The following is a 7,817-nucleotide window of genomic DNA, read 5'->3' as shown; positions in this document are numbered from 1 at the left end:
TTTGTTAAAGTGTATTCATTACAATATAGTGTATTAATGCCAGTAGTTAACAAACAACAATTATTGTAATTCAGTTAAGAGTTTGAAAATACTGCTAGAAGTGAATTTCTAAGAGACATATATGGACCAATGTTTGATGTCATGAACAAATATTGAAACCATGTCTGGAACACCAGCTAACAGCAAATAGTCATTTGTTCGCTCAGAACATCTTACAGAACTGTATAGATTATTTCCAATAACCAAAATATTGTTCAAAGTAGAGTTATCAAAGTAGAATTGTTCAAAGTAGAATTATCTTGTATTTGATGGTATATAATAGCAGTAAGTGACATTGCTACACATTGCTTACCAGCATTCACACCAAAGATTGCTTCATTTCCTTGACTAGAGTCAGCGGACACAAAGGTTGTTGGATCAATGATATCAAATATTGTAGAACCTGGATTTTCCTCCGCATCATTTGCTTGCCTTGTAAGCAATGGGATGTAAACATTGTAGCACATCATTTGTGTAAACCAAAACATCACCTCCTTACACGACTTGTAATGTCCAACAACTTGTTTTAATGTTGGCAAGTAAAACACATTTAAGCGAAACATCATAAGCATCGTATTCCAAAATCGCCCTCGCACACGTGAAAATGCATCCTTGGCTTTCACAAAATTGTTGTGACAGCCGATCCTTGACCGCTGTTGACCGGTACTGTTCGCTTGTTGTTCCCATGGTGGCGGCTAGTAGCAGACAGCAGTAAGAGTACGAAATATACTATTCTTTGAGAGTGCAAAACTCTTATTCAATGCAATTATCTTTTAGAGTACAATAACTCTTTCAGTTTGGGGTGTAACCCACATCGACATTTAAAGACGATAAATATTGGTTTGTGATAGGCTTGTGAGATACTTGTAAGGTATGTGGTGCAACGCACACCGGATTTCAAGCCAATGAATGTGGGCTTGCGAAAGCGTCTTAGCTTCAGTGCAATCCGCACTAAAAACAAGCCGAGTCTAGATATGTTGGCTTGCGTGAGTAAACAACTCCCGTATCGATATCGCCGAGGAAACTCCACTCAGCGACGTCACCTGGATGAAATAACAAAGAACAAACAAGGCAGGCTAGGATAGTTAATTTTCGAAATGAAAGAAAGAAAAGCAATCTGAAACAGCACGACAGATCAATTTTGAAACACAAATAACTTACCTTACAACTAATTTGCGACGGAAAACTCTTCAAATTTTTCCCAAAACAGGGAAAACGACCGCAGATTTATTTGCAAACAACGAACGCTAGAAGCAATGGCCGGCACTTGAAAACAATGACCTCGCAATTACTAGTACCCAGTCTACAAGCCAGACTGTCACGTGTGTTCTTGTCCTCAAAGTGACAAACTATACAAGATCTGCCTCTGACTTAGGGGTCTTTATGCATAATGCATAAGACCCCAAAAAGAACTTATCGGTCTCTTTAAATGCAACCACAACATCTGTCGTGACACTACTTGAGAATCGTTTTGAACCTTTAAGAAATTTCGAATATAATTAAAGCTAATCGTCTAACACAAATTGCAGTCATGTGTCTGGATAAATTCACTTACAAAAACCGCTTACCTGGCTTCACTTTTACAGACATGCCCCTTTCCTACACTTCCTTAAAAGTGAGGTAACATTAGAAACCTTAGCGATAAATTAGTCGCAAGTGCGTCGTTGCAAGTTAGATATACACGGGTTGATTAATACCGTACACGTGACGAGGTCATTGTAGTTTGCTGGCTATGACTGACTTGCCATTCAGTTGCTTTCTCGTGCAGATTCGTCTCCTTGATATTGCAGAGAATGATTATGATAGAACTTGTATGAGAACCTCAATGGCATGATTTGTTTACTGAATATTTATTCATACCCAGTGCCTCAGTGTAAATGGCTCACATATGTTGTAAATGATTGATAAGGATGTCCAACACGGTCCGTTTTCGCCGCCAATCCGCTAAATTGCTAGAAGATTACTCACAGGCACTCTTTCCCTTTCTCTATCAGTATTTTCCTTTTGTTGCTTTCTCAAACAGCACAGATCCATGGTGGCATCCATACGGCATATATATCCAAAGATAGGACAGGGGTGGAGTGGGTTATCCTTCCGGCAAAGACTACTGTTTTGGCAACTTGGGAAATAAAATATTTCAGCTTTCTTGGAGCCCTTAAGGACTTGGGTGTTTTTTTATGGCACCCGTAGCTGTAGATCACATGAAAAAGTAAGTCTTTATGGACTCACACTGAATTGCTGACCCTTAACTCTGGTTTCGATAATAAGAAGCAACCTAGGCGGTAATCGCCCTGAAGGGCCATTATGCATGCTGTAGGTGATAAGGTAAGTCGTCACAAGGCCTAGTGCCTGCTTGTACCTGCTGGAGCTTAAATTGGTTACTGCTCTTCTTTCCTGGACAGGATAATAATCACTGGTGCCCATTTATACATCTGGGTGGAGAAAGGCACTGTTAAAGAAAATTGCCTTCCCAAGACATATCAACGCCCAATCCAGAGTCTAGCTCATTAACGTGCTATGCCAGTTCCTTTTTGTGTAGAATCCGAATGTAATGTGGACTTTAATCTGTCCTAAATCAACAAAATGCATCTATTTTAATAGATCGCAGATAGTTTCTTTCTCGGAAATAAACAAAGCAGTCGGCAAGGTGTCCACTTTCTTTTGAAAGTGCTGGCCATTTATTTCTTCCCCGATGCATTTTGTTGATTTCAGGGACAGATTAAAGTCCACATTACATTCGGATTCTACACAAAAAGGACTGGCATAGTGCGTTAGCGGGCTAGACTCTGGATCGGGCGGTCCTGGTTACTAGGGCATTGACATGTCGTCTTGGGAAGGCAAACTACAATGACCTCGTCACGTACGGTCTTAATCGACCTGTGTATATCTAACTTGCAACAACGCACTTGCAACCAATTTATCGCTGGGGCAAAAGTTTCTAATGTTACCTCACTTTTAAGGGATTGTAGAAAAGGGGCATGTCTGTAAAAGTGAAGCCAGGTAAGCGTTTTTTGTAAGTGAATTTATCCAGACACATGACTGCAATTTGTGTTAGACGATTGGCTTTAATTATATTCGAAATTTATTTAAGGTTCAAAACGATTCTCAAATAGTGTCACGACAGATGTTGTGGTTGCATTTAAAGAGACCAATAAGTTCTTTTTTTCTTCAGAAAATATTAAAGCCCAAACAGGTGGGTTATAGTACTACTGAATGGAACTACAAAGCTTGCTTATATCCTGATTTAATTAGCGCTTTATTACTACGGGCACAGATGTGATACGTTGAAGGAGATAAACTTAACATTGCAGTTTGGACGAAAAAGATGCAATTTTGTATTGTGATTTACTGGCACGAGATGTGTTGTTAGGTAAATAAAGAGTTTTCGCAGCGGCTCTATTGTCCGTAATTTTCAAGACTTCTTCCAAGAAATCTATAACCGCTGTCGGACTACTATTTGATCGGTCCTAAAACAATCACATAAAAATTTCTTACTAAGGGCAAGTCTTTTCAGTGACAATTAACTTCAGAATCTCTTTTAACCATAACTTGGAAGGAAAAAAGATAATCGAAATTAAATGGCTGATTTTTGCAGACACGCTTTGTTGAAACTTTAACCGGAAGTGGCCTGGTTAGCCATCTTCTCGTAAGTTTTTTTCTTAGTAAAAAGCCTCAACCTTAGTATTTTTTTCTTGATATTACTAAACTAAGGGCTGAACTCTGCAGGGATACTAAGACCTCAAGATATAAAACATGGGCATGGAAAATATTTGGTCTGAAAAACAGGCCATTTCCAGTTGCTTTCCATATGCTTCAAATATAACCAAGTTGTGATAACAGCCACAGGCTAGCGAAAAATTTCCATGAGCTAATGTTCTCACCCATAAAAGCCTAAGGATAGGGCTTTACAAAGATGGTTTTGTTTTTGCCTGAAATAAATTTCATGTTGCTAAAAGAGAGATTTAAAAGTGGCCAAAATTGCACTGAAAATCAGCCTTTGGGGACCCCTGAGGGGCTGATATCGAGAACTCGGCTAAAAAAAAAGTCGTTGAAGCTGAAACTTTGGCATATTACATAAGTCGACATAAGTACTTTGTGTACCAATTTTAAGCGAAATCGGCCGACCTTCATTTCCAAGTCTGCTCCGGTCTCTCAGGCAGTAGTCTCCTTCGCAGCCGCTCGGGCCGGAGTCACTCAACGCTCCCCTTCCCCACGAGGCTGCTTCAAATCGACATACATTCCTTTCTCGGAATAAACAAATCAATGTGTGGCTTTCATTTTCTTGCGAATGTTCGCGCCTTAAATTTCAACCAATTACCTGGCTCCTTTTATTTGACCAGATGATGCAGTTCTTTCAGTAACATAATGGCGGATCTCGAAGAAGCGTTCAGTCGTGTAGCGTCAAAATTCGGCATACAGGCTTTAAATTCGCATCAGCAACTAGCAATATCGAAGTTAATTGAAAGGAAAAAGGATATTTTCGTTAATTTGCCGACTGGCTCCGGAGAATCTCTGATTTTTCAAGCTTTGCCGTTAGTCATCGACCACGTATCAAGTCAGCCAGGCCACATTTGTGTTGTTGTGTTGCCTTTGCTCATTCTAGTGGACGATAAAGTGGAGTATTTGAGAAGCAAGGGAGTAACAGCGGCGAGCATTAGCTCTTGCACTGAAGAGGAGGCGACTGTGATAGAAAAGGGAAAGATTTCTGTTGTCTTTGGCTCCCCAGAAGCTTGGATCCAAAACGAACGGTGGAGATCAATGCTTGGAAATTCTGTGTATTCCAAAAAATTATGTGCTTTGGCCATCGACGAAGCCCACGTAATAAGGCAGTGGTAAGGGGAGTCTATATATATATAAGCTCAAAGTGTCTGCTTAATTCTTAGCACTCCACTATGCCTTATAAAATTTTAATATTGCTTTGCAACGCAAATTGATCGAATACCATCCTTTTCATTGTTTTTGTTGCTGTTTAAATTTTTGATGGTTACTGGTTTTTCTTTTACAGGGGGACATCCCAAAGCAACAAGATGGCTGCGTTTCGTCATTGCTATGGAAAGCTGTATGAGTTGCGGTCCCTTGCTCCAAATACCCCAATGGTTGCATTAACTGCAACAGCAACAAAGCTCACTGAAGACACCATCAAAAAAGTTCTCCTAATGCAGAATCCATTGGATATTAAAGAAAGTCCAGAGAAGGTAAATCTTACCTATTCAGTTATAAAGATGAACAAAGATTGTGACCTCGAATTATTCTTTGAGTGGCTTGTAGAAGACATCAGGAAATTAAAAGATACTTGTGACAGGACCATAATCTACTGTCAGACCATAAAACAGTGTGGGATTATCTATGGAATGCTAAGAGGACTATTAAGGAAAGACTTGTTCATTGAGAAGACAAGCACTGGTGAAAAATTGCCCTTAGTAGAGATGTTGCATTCATGCACCCCTGCCACAAACAAGAAAAACATTTTGACCTCCTTCCAACATGAGGATGGGATCATAAGGGTCTTAGTTGCAACTATAGCATTTGGCATGGGAGTCAATTGCAAAGCTGTTCACAGGATCATCCATTATGGGCCATCAAAGAATATTGAAGCCTTTGTTCAAGAAACTGGAAGAGCTGGGCGTGATGGCCGTCAGAGTAACTCATTTTTGTTGTATCATGGCATGCTTTTGAATCATGTGGAGGGAAACATCAAGTTGTTTATTAAATCAACTGATTGTCGAAGAAAAGCAATTCTGGAACACTTCAACAATGATAATGAGAGGCCTCTATTGAAACATCTCTGCTGTGATAATTGCGGAAATAACTGTGACTGTGGTTTGCCAGAATGCAAAACTTCACTTCAATATCCTGTGTCTGTAGATGCAAAGAGTAGCAGCAGTTCAAGCAGGAAAAGAGATTATTCAACCACTACAGAGGGAGCATGTAAAAAGATGCCTGATAAAGTATCACAAGTCACTCTTAGTTGATTTTGTAGGCATGGCTGCAAATGCAAATCTCAAGGCATTGACCAACATTCAATTCATGCTAGGATTTGGAGATCTTCAAATTTCACAGGTTCTTCATAACCTGGAGCACATATTTGAAATGTCTGACGTTTACAGAACAGTGGAAATCTGGCATAAAAGGCATGCACAAGAGATTCGGGTAATTGGTGAAACTTTTCATGACACAAATGTCAACAGCAATGATGCTTTATGCTGTTGATGATGATGACGATGATGACATAATGTTGTTTTTAGTGAGGATCTACTTGACGAATGGAGTGATATGTTACTTGATGATGAACTATTTGAAATGGTCATGGACAACATTTCACTTTCCCAGATGGATACAAGTTCTTTCCTTGCCAATCAACCCAATGATTCATGTGATGTAGATATTGTTGATGATGACAATGATTTGCTTACAGCTTTGGCAGGAACATATGGTGTGTAATTATTTACTATTAATAGGTAATTAATATTAAGTGGACCTTTAATTGACCCTATTCAGGATTAGTAAATTACTGGATTATTCCACTATCCTAAACTTCCCCACCCCTTCCCCAAAATAAAAGGTTTTTACAACATTATAGAATATTGTTGTTTTTTTTTTTTTTTTTTTGGTAAGAAATTCTAGTAGAGGATTTTACTGAGTAGTATTGTCATAATTTATAGATGATAACAATTATGTGGCCTTGTGTTTTGGCCAATCCAATTATGTCAATGGTCTTCACCTTAGTTGAAGTTAAGCAAGCACCTGACTAGAAAATCATATTTTCACCTACACACAGACAGTTGTGGATTTCCATTGCTTGCCTAAAGCCAGGGCCTATGAAACTGATCAGAGGCCTTAGTGATAAAACAACCTTAACCTATCAACAATCACCATTAATGTTTAAATTTAGGGTCTGCATGAAATGAGATCCTTTGTATTTCGCAATTTTATAAAATGTTAGTAATCATGTGTTTTTCATTCTAATATTTTTTTAAATAAAATCTCTATCTTATTAGTCTTCTTTGCAGCCGCTTGGGCTGGTGTGACGCAATACTCCTCATCCCCACAGCCTGAATGGCAATAAAGGAGACTAATATCTTGTCGAATATTATTAATAATGATCAACAAAAACAAAAGACAGTGTTAATTCAGTAAACAATCAAACAGGTCAAAATAAATAACTGAAGGGTTATTCAATGGCTGTCAGCTAAATCTACCTATCTCTTTTCTTAAACACATTTACAAGCTATAATAAGTGTAGGGATTAAGATCTGTGTACTGGATATCTTTTGTGGTTCAAGTTCACAGTATGTCTACTTAAATGAGTAGAAGTGTGTTATCAAGTTTAAACAAGAGGCACAGCCAAGTGTTTTAGACTTGATAAAACACAAACTGCAAGATGTCTGATTTCAATTACTTCAGTAAGAAGATGAGCGCTAAAAACTTTGCCATGTTTTATCAGATTGAAAGACACTCAAGAAGCAACATCCTTTGCAATGCTAGCAAGTCTTTGAACCATGGATTAATATACCTAGACTTTCACTTAACAAAACAAGGACTGTGATTGGTTGATTTTTGGTCATGTGTCCCTGATCAAATACAAATATATCCTGACCAAGATGTAATTCCGCAGTTGTTGCCCTGTCAGTTTTTTGTTTCTTTCTTTTGCTGTGACTGTTGAAGGGAAAGTCTAAATCTATAACAAAGCAGTTAATGTATGGTCCCTTGGAAACTAGTTAGTTTTGTTTTCCCTCAAGCCCTGATGTTTCCGAAGACAAAGGACTCGACGGAAAACA

The 7,817-nt window shown here is 38.6% G+C and overlaps 1 pseudogene; it reads left to right on the top strand.

Moving 5' to 3' along the window:
- The first annotated feature begins 4,383 nt into the window (after window positions 1-4,383).
- On the top strand, window positions 4,384-6,893 carry LOC138002973 (uncharacterized; annotated as a pseudogene).
- The last annotated feature ends 924 nt before the right edge of the window (window positions 6,894-7,817 follow it).

Source organism: Montipora foliosa, chromosome 5, assembly GCF_036669935.1.
Source record: "Montipora foliosa isolate CH-2021 chromosome 5, ASM3666993v2, whole genome shotgun sequence".
NCBI classification, from domain to species: domain Eukaryota; kingdom Metazoa; phylum Cnidaria; class Anthozoa; order Scleractinia; family Acroporidae; genus Montipora; species Montipora foliosa.
Note: the sequence above shows the minus strand (reverse complement) of the source record. Positions and strands in the feature narration are given on the sequence as shown.